The sequence below is a fragment of the Poecilia formosa genome, unplaced genomic scaffold, assembly GCF_000485575.1.
Source record: "Poecilia formosa unplaced genomic scaffold, Poecilia_formosa-5.1.2 Scaffold392, whole genome shotgun sequence".
In the NCBI taxonomy this organism is placed as follows: domain Eukaryota; kingdom Metazoa; phylum Chordata; class Actinopteri; order Cyprinodontiformes; family Poeciliidae; genus Poecilia; species Poecilia formosa.
This window is the reverse complement of record NW_006800331.1, coordinates 352,901-368,306: the sequence shown is the minus strand read 5'-3', so window position 1 is coordinate 368,306 and position 15,406 is coordinate 352,901. Positions and strand designations below refer to the sequence as shown.

Sequence of the window (15,406 nt, the reverse complement as noted above, 5' to 3'; positions counted from 1 at the left end):
TAGCTAAATCTTGCAAAAGACTTGACTATTTTGAAATTCAAAATAGGTAAATCTTTTAATTATTGTCTATGGTTTTAGTGTATCTATTGAAATCTCTCTACAGATTAACGAGCACACAAAAAAAAATCTCCTGGATTACATGTCAGAATAATCAGAAAATAACAAATAGCAATAATTGTTTATCTCAGTACTTGTAGGCTTTTTATAATAAATTTTTAGCCCATCAGTTTTATGAACATAATTATGTTTCCACAATACTAACAGGCCTCAAAGGCATAACGTATTCTCCTACAGAAAGTGCTAAAGGTTAATCAGTGATTGCACAATAAGTCTGTGTTCAGCTTTTTTAGGATATTTTTTTTATTAATAAGCCTTAAATTATTAATTTGAGTTAATAACCCGAAGAAGTATATTCATCATCTATCTTTTATCACAGAATTGTAAGATGTACTGCAGTAGCCTTCTTAGGTGGGGCTGAAGGTTTAAAGATCAATTTAAAAGCAAGACTCTTCAATGACGACGCTAACAATCTACAATAAATATTAAGCGGTTATATTAAGTGATGACATTCTGCTTTAAACTAAGCTAAAGATAGGGACTTTTAACACCTGTAATTACATTTCTAGCCTCCTGCCTCGCTTCTCCTGTAAGTGACCCCACATTGTTCCTTCAAGGGCATCACCATGGAGCCCGGCTCACCCAAGGGCCCTAGTTAATGAGACGATGCAGCTAAAATTGATTTAGTCTCCACCTCGCTTTCTGCATCTGGTGCAGTTCAAAGATAAAACACAAAAATTCCCCCGGGTTGCGCCTTGGTCAAACTCTCTCGGGATATTTCCTCTCCACTGAGGAAAGTGGAAACCAATGAAAAATGTATTAGTTTTAAACAGGAAGTATTTAAAATTAACACAATTTTGTATTCATAAAAGTTCTTATTTATTCCTCACTTTTTCCCCATCTTTGTATCTGTGGTGTGGTGCATTTTGATGTCCACATGGTGGCACAATGGATCTATGCATTGTTCCTATAAATTATTGTGAGGTTGTTTGTTGTAAGATCTCAGGTTTTGATGAAAAGGGTTGTTTCATCGCAGAGGTAGGAAGTTGGGTCATTGTCAGGACAGGGTCTAACTTTAGCTAAAGCAAACAACTCAGCACATACTCACACACAGAAGGGTGTATGGACCGAAGGATAAATAGAAAATAGCAAAAAGGAAATTAAAACTGTTTTTTATTTAACTGTATTCACAAGGGACAGACATGCCACAGACTACAAATGAGAAGATGCTTTGACTGTTCTGCCTTGTTGCCATGAATAATCAATCGAAATAAAATGAAGCAAGCTTATTTAAAGGAAGTGCAGTAGTTTTACATGCCTGCCAAAAATAAATAAATAAAATAATACAGCAGAACATTTTAACCGTCAGAAGCCATACAGTAGGAAATCACATCCGGATTATTAATTCTCTGAATCCGGGCAACAGCATAGCAGAATCATATGAAATATTTAACTGTTCTGTCTTGTGCTTGGAAGTGTTTGGCCATTATACAACCAAAGTAAAGCTAAAAACTCTTTCTGCAGTGGTTCAGAATATGCTTTGTCCATTTAGTGCACTCACCCAAAAAAAATAAAAAATAGAAGACTTTGCCATAGTTTTCATACACAGAACGTTTTTTCACATTACAGCCTCAAATTTAAAAGTATTTTATTGGGATTTTACGTCGTAAACTAACACAAAGGTGCAAGCAATTGAGAAGTTGAATAAAAGTGACACATGCATTACAATTTGTTTCACAATTAAAAATGACAAAAATGTTACAGGAGTTTATATTTAACTCCTTTTTATTCAGACACCATCCATTTGTTTGTGTTTTTCTTCTGCTTATCTAAAGTAGAGTAGCTTGGGGGCAATAAGCTAAGGAGGTAGAGCCAGACATTTTTCTCCCATCATATATAATATATGGTTTACTCCCAGGAAGATGTGCCCTGAAAAGCACCCTGGAGGCATCCTGATCAGATGTTTGAACCACTTTAAAACGTTCTTTTCAATGTCAGGCTCTACTCTTTGCTCTCCAGATGCCAAAGCTGACATTTTGCCTTACCATCATGCCAAACGTACAACCAAGCATCACATCTCTTCACCAAAGCATACAATAGGTATTGCAACATAAAATCAATGACCGATGTTTGGACCAAGGTCTCCTGGTGCAAACTTCACTATTTGTTATGAACATTCAACGCCTTGCACAGAAATCCAGTAACAAAACACAGCTGAGATTAAGACTGGGGTGATCATTCCAGGCAGTTTTCAGTTATCACTCTAATTAACAAACATAAGTCAATAGTTTGAAGTGTACATCAAGATCTGTACTGGTTCTTATTTGTGTTTCCATTTTTGGTCAAAGAATAATTACATATGCAAATCAAATGTGTTTCTCTTGGTATTATTATTGTCTTTAGCTAACAATTTTTTTAAGGCAGGTTTTAACTCATATTTAAAACACAAAAGCTGTGTCGCTTTACATGCTGCAACTACAGCCTGTTTATATTTACTTTTTTATTTTAAATAAGTTTTTTATCTTGACTGAATTGATTACCACTTTATCTACCAAAGTTGGATCTAATGTAGTTAGTTTTTGTTGCATTACTGTTGCTAGATTTACTAAAAACACTGAAATAACCCTTCAAATTAGCACACAGAAAAAAGTCAAGCTGACACTGACTTTTGTGTTATGAACCAATATATTCTTACATTAGTTAAAGTTTGCACACCAAACAGAATCGGTTGCAGGGATATGTATTTGACACCAGTTCCTAACAAACTCCACATTCAAATAGGCAGTAAGAAGTTGGGGAGAAGCTGACATTGTGAGGATTTGTTTTTTTTCCCCTTATGTTAATTGAGGTTTCCGTGTTCTGTTGAGTTTCCGTGTTGTCCAGGCTACTCTTGATCCCAGCTGTGTCTTGTTCCCTGGATTACCCTCTATGTATTTAAATCCACCTGTGTGTCATGTTTCCTCGTCTAGTCTGTCGTTAGTTGTGTTCATACCGGTTGCTGCCAGTTCAGAGCTCCTAACCTTCTGCTCACCTGTGATTCCTGGATTATTTGTATGCATTCCTCATTAAATCATCACTTCTCTCATCTCAACCTGGGTCCACAGCGTCTACCTCACCACCTACAACCACTAATTCATGCCAGACAGGATTTTCTTGCAGGATGCCACATTTTCTGAAATCCAAATTGCCCTTTTCAAATACAGTCACTGTACTCTTATGCTTTTTACCATGTGAAGTGAAAAATCTGAATTACCGCCGTCCAAGTCAGAAAAATCAACTAGTATTGTTCAAAAACATAATGCTCAGATGATACACTGTATTCTAAATAGCAGTTTTACATCCCTGTGATCCAATTCAGGGATTAGCAATGGCCATTTCTGCAACATTTTTGCTTACTAGATTTTCACAGACTATGTGGTTGTTTTTCTTAATGTTTCTGTTTTTACCAAAAGCATAAAGAAACTCTGACCTTTAAAACGCCAAGATGTTTTGAGTGAAACAGTAATTCTGCCTACATTACATACAGACAGATTCAACCAGCAAAGTTTCAAGGAGCTTTTAAATTCCTGGATGGATTTTTGTTACAGGTCTTGGGGGCAGACCCGCAGCAGAAGAATTATCCTGAATAAGCAGGGGAAGTCTGACAAGAAGCCATGAGTTTTGGTTTGATGCAGCCGTGCTGCAGAGTATATTCAATTTCAAAATTATATAAACAATACATTTTCATTTGCATTTCTTCGCAGTCTTTATTTTATCTTCATTTAAAATGAAAAACAAATATCTGTCCGCAATCACATCCACCATAAAATCAACCACACATAATAAATGCTTCTTTCCCTTGTAAATATAATGCTACTGCAAGCTCATATATAAACTACCAAAGAGGCAAACATACCTTCGATCTGTTTGTAAATGGTACTGAAATAATTTAAGGTCACTATTTTTTAGATATTGGCCCCTTTTTGACATTTTATTTCAAATCTCTATTTTGTAGATTAGACAATAGAAACAAAAAGACTTCAGAATACTTCCATTAGTCTATAAGTCACTGAACGGCTTAGCACCAAAATACATTAAAGAGCTTTCTTTTCAGAGTTGCTTTTGAACCATAATAAATGGAACCTTATCAACATAGTTGAAGTGTATTGACTATTTTAACAATTTACTGGTTGGTAGCATTATCAATGCTTTTTTGCCCTCAATGACAGATGGCTACAAAGAGAATAACTGAATGGATTCCTTACATAACTTTTTAACAACATGCAATACAAGTTTAACTGAAATCGACCGTATCATCATGTGAAATCGACCGTATCATCATTTGGACAGACATGGACTGCGCATAATTGGATCTGAATCTGACTATACGACAGGAATTTGTGTAAATCAATTGGACTGACTTTAAGTGAATTTCCTCTCATTTGTTTCTTCATAATTGGGCGTGAACGAGACCTCTAGGTTTCCAATAGCTTTGAAATTTCACCAAACAAATAAAATCAACTGAAATAAATCCAGAGTTTGTAGAAAGTGTTGTTGTTTGCGCTTCATAGTACATTTGTAAGCATGAGGTTATTGTGCCTGCCTGATAATCAGAATAATAAGAAGCAAGACAATTTGTTGATGAAATGGAGCAAGAAATTAACCTGAAATCAAACACAATAGAAACTAATTTATTTTTAAACATATTCACAAAGCGCCAAGACAATTTTTTTTTTCAAAGTAGTGTGGGAAATAAAACATAGATTGGTAATTGTCTAATTATGCACATCATCTGCATTAAGTCTCTCATGGAGCTGGGTTCATAATGATATTTATTTCATGGTCACATGATCAAGTTGGCATGGCATTATAGCAAGGTTTTCCCTCATGAGCCAGTAATCAGGCTCTCGAGTCCTCCTGGAAAAAATGTGTCAGAGTGTTAAAAGCTTGAGAGAAAAAGTTGGAAACTACCCATCAGTCACACCTCAAGAAACATATTCCTTTAATACAATTTTGCATAAAGAAATTGAATTTCTTACACCTCTTTTCAATGAAAAACTAGATTGGGAGACCGTGTATTTATTAAGTTTCAATGTGCTAAAAAATGGACTTGTTCAATTTAATTTGCTGTCAGAAACCTCCAATGTTTCATTCCGTAGGTTATGTCATCAGTTCTTTTAGTCAGCAAAAAGCATATTTTACTGTATTTCATTTGTTCTATATTCCAAAGCAGTAAATATTTTTGTATAGTCATTGTTATTCATGATGAACAAGGACAAGGAGAGAAAATCAAAATAAGTTTTGGATTTGTTATTTTGTAAACTATGTTAGCCTCTGGATTTTTATTATCAGTTTAATTGTGGCTCAAAATGCCAGTGTGTTGCACAGTTTTATCTGCACTAAAATGGTTGGTTTATATGATAAAGGTCACATTATTAGCTTGGCCCAAATCCATTTTTAATGAAACTGAAAAAGTGAACCTGTTCATGAAGGTTCCACAAGTTATTGGATTATGCCCCCCCACCACCACCACTCCCCTCCATCCCTGACTCCAAACTAATCCCAGCATATCACTTAAAGTTTACTTTCTACCTGTCATTAGCTGCTTAAGCATCAATGGATCAGGTCACTTGCAGACTATTTATATCTCTTTGACAACGGCATCCCCCCCCTGCTGTTCTCCTGTAAGTGTGGAGGCTTTCAGCATGGAGGGAGAGAGATAAGAAGGTGGAGGCAGCGCTGGTGTCAGGAGGAGGGGGCAGATTTAGGGGAGATTCTCATAATAGCGCCTTGCTGTCCTCTTTCTTCTGTTGTGCGTTACGACAGGAGGCTGAAAATAGAACATCTTTAGAGAGCGTGCAGTTACGCTTAGTGTTGCTTTATTCTGTACTCTTAAAGACACACAAAGACACACACACACGCACACACACTCACACACACACACACACACAATGTGGCTTGTCTTATGCAATCATGACAAAATAGGATTTTCTCTAGAAATCAACGCAATCTTTCAAGTCTGTCATGATATCGGTTGTTACATCACAGCAGTAGTTTCTTCACTTCCTTTGAGATGCATTCACACACACACACACACAACTCTCCTGGTTGAATGTGTGAGAATCGTTTAGCAACCGAAGCAGCAACCATGTGTTTCTCTTAGCTGTAGAGGCTTTTCAGTTTTCATTTCCAGATCATGTTGTTGACAGGAACACATATAAAGCTACGATATGATATTTTTTGCTTTATGTGACTACAACAGGGAGGCGGAAGCAAACCTCGCAGACCACAAAACCCTGCCTGTAGAGGCTGAATGTGTGCGTTTGTGTGAGTGTGTTTATTTATCTGTGATATTTGCATATGTTTATCTGCACAGGACGGGGCTTGTGAGTCGGTGCGAGCCTCAGTGGGTACAGTGTGCTTTGCCAGAGTGAGCGAGAGAGCGGAATGTGTGAGTGGAGCGGGATCAAAAAGGGGAGAGGGGAGGGAAAAAAGCAGAGGAGACGGGAGAAACACACGGACAGAGGGTTTTGTGCGGTGGCAGATAGAACAGGAGCAAGTCGGGAAGGGAGGAGCATTTTTCTTTCTTTTCTTTGGGGGATTTAAGCTGCTTCAGTTTGGCTTCAAGGCTGGGGGAGGATTCCCCTGCTTGTGGAGCATGGCTTTCTGCTCTGATCTAAGACAGTAGTTTGTTTTGAAACTGAGGGGGTAAAGAGGAGGGAGGGAGAGAGACACTTCCCTCTACAGCCTTTGTAGCCAGCCCACTTGACAGATGGCACCGGCAGGATGATCTTTGACTCTCTCCCGGGAACCATGCCTCACTTCGCTCACTGAGGTAGCGTATGTCAACTTCTTCTTCCTTTTGGTTTGCAGAAAAACCGCATGCTTACACATGAGTGTTACTGCATTATTTGCACTGGATGTGCGTGATTGAGCGTGAATAAAATGACAGCTCAGAGTGTATGCACGTATGACTGAAATGTTTGTGTGTGAGCTCAGTCACCACCACATCAGCATTAGTTGGAGTCAAATTTCCAAACATAGTTTAGTTTTTCAGTTGTCTTCCTCACTGGAGCTATGCCTTTATTTTTCTATCTGACTGACTGTCGGCCTAGGGTCCAGGGTTGGTGATGGAAGTCAGGCAGTAACTTGCAGCCAGCAATTTTTTTTTCTCCCTTACGTCTGCAACCACCTGCACTTCTGTTTATTTCCTCACACTCAGCTTCCCTTCCCAGATAAAACCGATGTTTCTCCTCTTTTTGCTTCAACCAGCTCTGGCAGACTTAACAAATCACAGAGCCACAAACAGCAACAGAAGCAGGTGTTGTGTTCGAAATAACACAAATAGCACACTGTGATAAATATGTGTTGTTGTTTTTTTTTTATGCATTTGTGCTGTGACACTTGGAGAGGTTGAATATTTAGAATCTATAAAAAAAAATCCTGCCTGTTGCCTTGTTAGATTCTGTATGATTTTTGGTGATGAATACATTCATACATTCAGTTTAATAGTAAAAATTTTAGAGTAAAAACCCAAATTGAATGAAAGAACTTCAAAATTATTTTGTTTCAGTTTACATTCATTCGTCACTTGAAGTGTCTGTACCGTAGTATGTATCTTATTGTTCTGGTTATTGGCCATTTCTTGTTCTGGACAGGCCCTTTTTATCAAGACTAATACTCTAAACAGAATGTTCTACCTTCTCTGAAGAAGCCACCACTGTTGGGATTGTATTGTTTAAATTTCCTTTGAAAAATAGATGAGAGACTGTAATACTCAGTGAAAACCTGAGATTGAATGTAGGGAAGTTTGTCAGGGGAACAATGGCCACGTAACCAAGTGTGGTCTTTGTAATAAATCGCTCAGCTGTTCTCCCTGACACGTATACATAAACATGCAGTTTCTCGACTCGACAGTCCCCCTGACATCAGCGTGAGTCTGATGATGAGAAAAAGTGAAGATGTTCAGACCAGGTTGTTCATTAAAAAACAATTTACAGTTTGTTCTTTTTGCTGCAGAGGAGCTAATCCCTTATTTGCAGTCATTAGAATAGTTTCATAGGGAAATCATCCAAACAGCCACTTAAATCAAGCCTCGGTTTTGAAGGAATTCCCATCATCTGTAACAACCCAAGCTTTAAACAGGCTGAACAAAGGCTGTTCAAAATATTTTTACATAACTTTAGCGCAAGGCAGTTGTTTACGTTGTCCCTTATTTTCTCAACCAAAAGTGATTCTGTGCTTTCTATACTTTATCATCCACTCACAAGATAAGTTCCGCTGCCACAGATGTCTTGGGCATATTGAGAAGTTCTGTGCTGCTGCTTGCATTATGTATAAGACAGATGTTTACCACTGCTGCAGAATAGATGCAACTGTGTCTGAGACGTCACAGCAAAGGCCCAATGATAACATTATTTAATCCAAAATGTACTTAATATTTTCTGTGCAGAAAACCTGCGGGTGAGTGAGGTTTTTTTGTGAACCTCACTCACCTGAGCATGCAGAATGCTTGAAGCGTAACATGACGCTTTCTGATTATTTTTTGCCCAGTTGTCTTACCTCTAGGGGGCAGTCAAAGAGAATCATGTGACACTGGAAACAAGAAATGTACAAGGCTGTGACAGCACGATAAAAATTACATATTAAGGAAGATTAAAAACTTTTAATTTTGTACTTTACAGCGAGTACTTCTAAAGTTCACACATTAAAGATGTAGCAAGACTCGTACCTTAAAACTACTTAATTTTCTTCTTTAATCCCTTTTACCCATGATTTCTTAAAGGTCTGATGTGTTAAGAGAGGTTTAAGTCAACCAGCTGCTATAACCGTCTCTGAATTTGCAATCCAGGTTGCAACAGCACTGGTACAATAGATTTATGAGAGGATTTGCTGATTTAGAGCTCTGATGCTTAATGTATGAATGACAGATGATTAGTCAGACGAGCCAGCAAAAGGCTGAAAATATGCTTATTGGATTTTGCACATATATAAGGCATTGGTTTTTTTTTTTCTTGCACATTTTTATTATGTCTTCATGATTCAAATAATTAATTATAATTCTGAATTATTTTTTTTAACTCTTGTAGAAACAAACAAACTAATGTTTGTTTTATCTGTGTTGTGTGGTTTAATATTAGATTTAACAAATGTTTTGACCAAGTAAGTTTGGCATTAAGAGGGCAGGCGTTTTTGTCTTTTTGAACCGATTTTACATCTCATCTCATGTAAGACATACCAAGTGTAAAATGTTAAAATAAAAATAATAGATTTTATGAAGGCAAAAAGTTTCCATAGCTTTCTGAAAATCGATGCACTAAAAATAGTCCTTGTCACTGTAGAGTAAAGATAGTTGAGTGAATAAATAAAATATGTTCAAGATTTTCTTGCAGGTTAATTCTCAGAGTGTTGCAGGGAGAGGCATTTTCCTGACTGGAAGTTGAAATACTGAAAAAAACCAAAGAACGAACCTTACACGGACTCATGTCACATTTGATTCAGTCATTTGAATAAATTAGAGTCAAATTAACATCAATGTAAGTAGTCAAATTATAGATTCATGTGAGTAATTCCAGGTCCAGTTTTTAAAATGGACAACATTGACTGTACCAACAGTCAGCAAATATATAAAAAAATATTGAAATGCCAAAGTGTTAAAATTAATAACAATTTAATGAATGCTAAAGGCATTAAGCTATTACCTCCTGATTAGGATTAGTAATAAAATGAATCACCAACTAGATTTCCTGGTCAGAGACTTATGTAAATAACTGCTGTTAGTAAATAGGAGGATGTTGAATCATACTGCAACCTTCCACACCTTCCAATTCAGTTTTAGTCATGTCTGATTATATAAAGTAAAGTCCAGTGAAGCATTATGAATCTTAGCCAGTGCATTAAGGAGTTTGACAAAAACAGTATTTTAGCTTATCAAATATTTAGTTAAAACTGCAAACAGGATGACAGATCCTATTCAGTCACATTACCTCGAAGACTGCACAGAACCTTTTTAGGACGGCACATGTAAGAGACAAAGCTCTTTAGAAACAAACTTTCATAACAGGATAGAGATTCGCAAAATTACAATCTGTTACTATGAGTTTAATCTTTGTGTTTGTGCTTGCTTGGTTTGTTCACAAAGACATCTCAGCAAATATGAATTAGTTATCAGTGACTGCTTTCAAGCACAGCCTATTAAAATGTGGCACCTTCTTTCAGAATCCACCAAATCTGTATTGGTGGTTGGAATAATTATGTGTGAAGGAGATGCATCCCCCCTCACATATGAAAGCACTGTTTCTTTTGTTGACGGGAGAATGCTCTTATTTTTAAAACACGACTGGGTTTTCCTGGTTACCTCCAACAACTCACTACACCACATGCTCCACGTATGAATAACAAAGTGAATCCCTGAAAACTGGACCAGTTACCATCAGCCCCACTGACATCATAAGGTGACAGAACTGTCTGAGTCAACTGTGCTTAAACTTTCTTAAACTTTCTCTGGAAAGAATTCAGAGGCAAAAGTTGACTTTTTTTTTTTCAAAGCACATTATTTTTCAAAGTAAAATACTCCACAATCTTCAGTTAAAATAAGAACCACGACAGACCAGTCAAGTTGCCATAAGTCGTACAGGAGAGTGATAAAAGCCCCCCGCGGCTCGTGAACAGCCTCTCCTGTCCTACTCAGTCTGTCCCTACCCCCAAGCTTCTGACACCTCTGGTTGAAGTTAGTCATGTTCTTAACAGGAAGAACGGCCCCAAATTTGAAGTGGTTAGTTGACTGATTAGTTCTTTCTTAGTTTTTTTTTTTTTTAGGAATGTAGCATACAGTTTAAATGCAGTTTTGTCCCCGTCAGTTCAGTTATTCCTTCATTCTGAGTTGTGTTAAAACAGTTTTCAAAACCAGGTTCTTGCTCCCTTCTTAATAAACCTCATGCACTCAGGGGGTTTGCATTTTTGGCATGTTTCGCTGGTATTAGAAGGTATTACTGCAAGCCAGATTTTCTTTTTGTTAAGAAGAATGCAGACTTTTACAAAGTGCTTTACTTGTGCAGTTAATGACATATTAATTTCACTTATAAAACCAATACCTACATTATTTTGTGTATATATCTTAGAATAGGGTAAAGAACAGTAATATGTACTGTTAACAGTATATTTGCTTTATCCATGGCACAGCAGGTTCAGCAGGTTTTTGTTTTAATTTAGGTGCATTTCCTGTATCTCTTTTCAAATCAGGGACTTTGTTTGGTTTGTTGATCACAGATCTGTGTCTTGTTCTTTGTTCTCTATTCAATCTTGTCTTTAACATACTAGAGAAGAAGTTATGACACATAATGACTCTTTAGGTAATGCAATGAAATCACTTTTTTCCCTACATTACCCGAGGGAAATTAAATAACTGCCAGCAAGCAAAAGTCACTTCCTGCTTGTCACTCCAGAGAAAGAGGGCGTCAAAAACAAGAAGCAGGGGGTTTGCGCAGCACATGCAGTAATTAGAAACTGTCAACATGATGCCTGCATGGCAGAAGAAATGTAGAGATTTTTTCTTTCCTCTAAGCTACCTTTTTTTCCTGTTGACATATTAACAACAATAATACATTTCTGTAGTTTTGTAGTGAGGCTTCCACCACAGAGCACCGCTCCCTCCCTCATGCCTTCCCCACTCAGCTCTTCCAGACTAGTGGCAGCAGCAATTAGAGAACACCTTTCGTAACATGTTCCAGCATAACCTTTTGTTTTAATGCTATCATTTATTTAAACCTGCACATATCTGTGCGAATGAAGTGAGATAAAGGTTGATATGCAACAAGCTAATAGAGGTACTGCTTTGTAAATTGGCCATTCACATCGTTAGTAAGATCTAGCCATCAATATAGTTTTAAAAGTACACTAGCAAAACTTTTCTCTAATCAAGAAATGAAAATTATTTCAAAATAACCTACGAATCCCTTTCCAATATGATTAATTAATATTTTGTAATTAAAAATATTAAAACATCCTCAAGTCATCTTTGCTATAATGTCTGAAGTGCTGGCTCTAAATTTTCCCTTTTCCACTTGATTTTTACTTTTTATGTTGCATAAGGTATTTTTTTTGTCTTTCTTTTTGTTTTTGTTTTTTGTCAAATGCTGATTCGAGTCATTGAAGAATAGGCAATGTAGATGCCTACAAAAGGATATCAAGTTTAATTTAGCCACAAGCTTTGCTTCAACAGTCAGTGGTTTTACAATGCAGTGAAGACAGAACTGTTATTCATCAGAATCACAATTCACACACCTATGAATGAGAATATTGTTTAAGAAAATTGTTGGACTGGACTCTGACAGTCTAATACGTCTCGTGTAAAAGCCAATACATAAGATCATCTGACATGGACATCCCTAATGATTCTTTATGCATTACCAGGGAGTACTTGTTAGGATTTTTAATATTTAAATAAAAGTAATATTTGCCTACTTGAATAAATGATAAATGATGCATTGCCATTGGGACTAATGTTATCTACAAGGGAAATAGATTTTTCATTTTAATTAGGATCAGTTTCTGGTCTGGTTTGTTGCTCTTTGATGTGCGGTGATTGCAACTCTCAAAGCAGACCGAGATGGATCAGAATTTCAACAGAACAGAATATATCCATGGAACAATGAATGACTTATTTTTGTAGTTAATACATTGAAACGAGAACGCAGTTTTCATAATTTTGTCATCACAATTTCCAAATATAGTTTGAATACGTAATGTACATCTGTGTTTTTGTGCTACTGTTTGCTCCAAATTATTGCCACTACTGGTAAAAATGTGCAAAACGCTTAAAGGTTAAATTGTTCTAACCTGGACTGAGTGCAAGGAGCCACTCCTTACTGTGTGTGACTTCTTGTCCTGACCTGTTTGTCACAGTTCCAGTTGTTTTTAAATTATTATTATTATTATTATTGTGAAGTGCAGAAATATTTTCAGATTTTTTTGATGAATACACATCTGCCGTATTTGAATTACATGTTCTATTATCTTTATGATTTTGAAGAAAGAATCAGATTAATATTGGTTAAATTTCCTAGATAGTCTGGTTAACATGAACAAACTAAAATGCTTCATTCACATTTATTTTGTAAAAAAAGAAAAATTAATTTCAAACCCTATATTTGCTTTTCTAACTAAATAAAGGAAAATTATGGAGTTAACTTCTCCAAAATTACTCATGATATCTTTCTCCCACAATGAAAGATTCATTTTAACTTTCCCTTCAGATTTTTAGTGCTGAGTGCTCACAAAATTGTGAAGAAAATCCAAATAGAATTTATTTTTTGAAAATATCAACACTACAGATCTTTGACTTTTGTATTTGTGATAGACATTATTTTTGTTTTTCGATAAAGTTTGACACCACATGAAAGTATCACAGCAAAACTACGGGATGTCTCTGGCTGTAGGGCGAAAACTCTGCTTGGCTGTGCGGTTCAGATGCATTCATAGGCTTTTGAGATCAAAGGGAAGCAATCATCATGTTTTCACTTTGTCTCAGAGGGCATTTATTTTGCTGACAGATCTGTACCAGCAAATTAAGTTTGTGCAGTGGGCTGTAATTGGAGTTTACAATTTATGAAACTCTCATTATGTGAAACATGAAGAATTTCCTAATTTCTTTCTCCCAAGAAAAGCTAAGGAAAATTGTTTAACTCGTTCAGGGAAAGAAAAGCTTTTCTTTGTAATAATTAAAGACTAACCTCTTAAAAATGAGATATCACAGACCATCATGTTTGTTAAAGAGCCTGTGGCTAATCCCAGTGATCTTCCTTTAAAAATCTTACACCATCATATATTATTCTCTTTGACCATGGCTGGCCAAAAACAATGTTATTACATAACAGGAAGCAGCATGGCTTTGTAGTGTAAAAACAGAATGTTTTAATGTTTTAGCATTTTGCTACCTCAAGTGCAGGGGCAGGCGTGTGAATATAAAATGTTTTTGCTTTATTTGAAACCCGTGGAACCTAAAGGCCACCCTAGACTTAGCATCCATTGCTACACACATTTTAACAAGAGTTTTTGCATCTTCCACGTTTGAACATTTGTGACTGGAACATCAGAGTCATTACTATAGTTTTCAACTAGAAACAAATAATAGAATCAGCGTAATGTTGAATGACTTTAAATCATTTGTGTTGCTTGAGTCTTTTCTGGTTTTGATTTTTATCAGGATGCAAATACAAACGTCCTCAGTTTTCTCTGAGAAGTACACACACTAATTAATAATTGTGAAAAAGAAGTAAAGGTTTAGATGCTTTTTAAACTGTAGGTTTTACATAATGTCTTAGAGTACTTCAGTACTGCAAAGTGCTGAATGTTATTGATTTCTTAAATTACGTTGCTGACACCTTTTACGTTTGTGGGAAATGTAGGTTTTTCTTGCCTTTTAAATCACATTAGTGCTGTATTATTCAAAAAGGTTTTTTAATTGTTGCTTAATTTTGTCTTTTCTCTTTACTATTCTCTGTATGTCTAAGCCCCTAGCTATTTTGAAAGGTGTTATGTATCGTTTTTACTTACTTAGTAAAGTTTTAAGAAAGATTCATCATGATGCTCCATAGTGTCAAAAAAGAAAAACATTTTATTAATTACCAAAACAGTCTTTGCGCTCCGAGCCTTAGAAGCTGAATTCTACTTTTTTTTTTTCTCGTCAGCTGGAAATGTCTGTTATTTTTGCACTAATTAGTTAGTTGTTGCTGTTTCCAGATGGCTATTTACATCTGATTGCTTCTTAATGAAATGCCATAGCTCTGTTTCTCTTCACGCTGAACCATAAAGGGGTTACTTCAAACAACCTGATAATGAAAATAAAACTACATTGAGATTAACTCAACAACTGCATTTACCATGTTTGTATTAGAAAATCTAAAGTTATAGCATTGGATGAAGAAGTGAAGTATAAAAACTTCACTTCCATTATTATTGTAATTGTGCTGCTAGTTCACATTTCATATATAAAATGATTAACTTAGATAATAACGTTTGCTCGGAAGACATTAAAAACTGTTTTCTCTGCAAAAAAAAAAAAGTCCAGGAAATATTTTCTTTAACCTATGCCATTTGAACGTACTCATTAACAGCAGTGTTAACGAGTAAGTCAGAACCTTTAAGAAACTGTGATTGGCAAGTAATGCCATGATAAAAACTTATTACTCCCCATGCACAGCACCTCGCAAAGGGATTCATGCAGTTTCAATATCTGTTTACAAACACAAACTTCAATAATTTAAACCCAAAAAGTTTGAAGTACAAGGAAAAGAATACATGGTTTTCTAAATTTCTGGCAAAATCAGTCAGAAAAGTAGCATGCGTTTGTATTTATATTTGTTTTGTTTAC

The 15,406-nt window shown here is 36.0% G+C and overlaps 1 protein-coding gene across 7 annotated transcripts in view; it reads left to right on the top strand.

Annotated features, from left to right (window-relative positions):
- The first annotated feature begins 6,540 nt into the window (after positions 1 to 6,540).
- The window catches only part of gramd1bb (GRAM domain containing 1Bb), a 100,487-nt gene continuing 91,621 nt past the window's right edge, over positions 6,541 to 15,406 (top strand). For 4 of the 7 annotated variants that reach the window (XM_007575940.2, XM_016662850.1, XM_016662848.1 and 1 more), the window contains exon 1: positions 6,542 to 6,871. The gene's annotated coding sequence lies outside the window, so the exon portion shown is untranslated. Of the gene's footprint in view, positions 6,872 to 15,406 lie in introns of all 7 variants that reach the window. The other 3 variants (XM_016662847.1, XM_016662845.1, XM_007575943.2) reach the window with 2 other exon arrangements.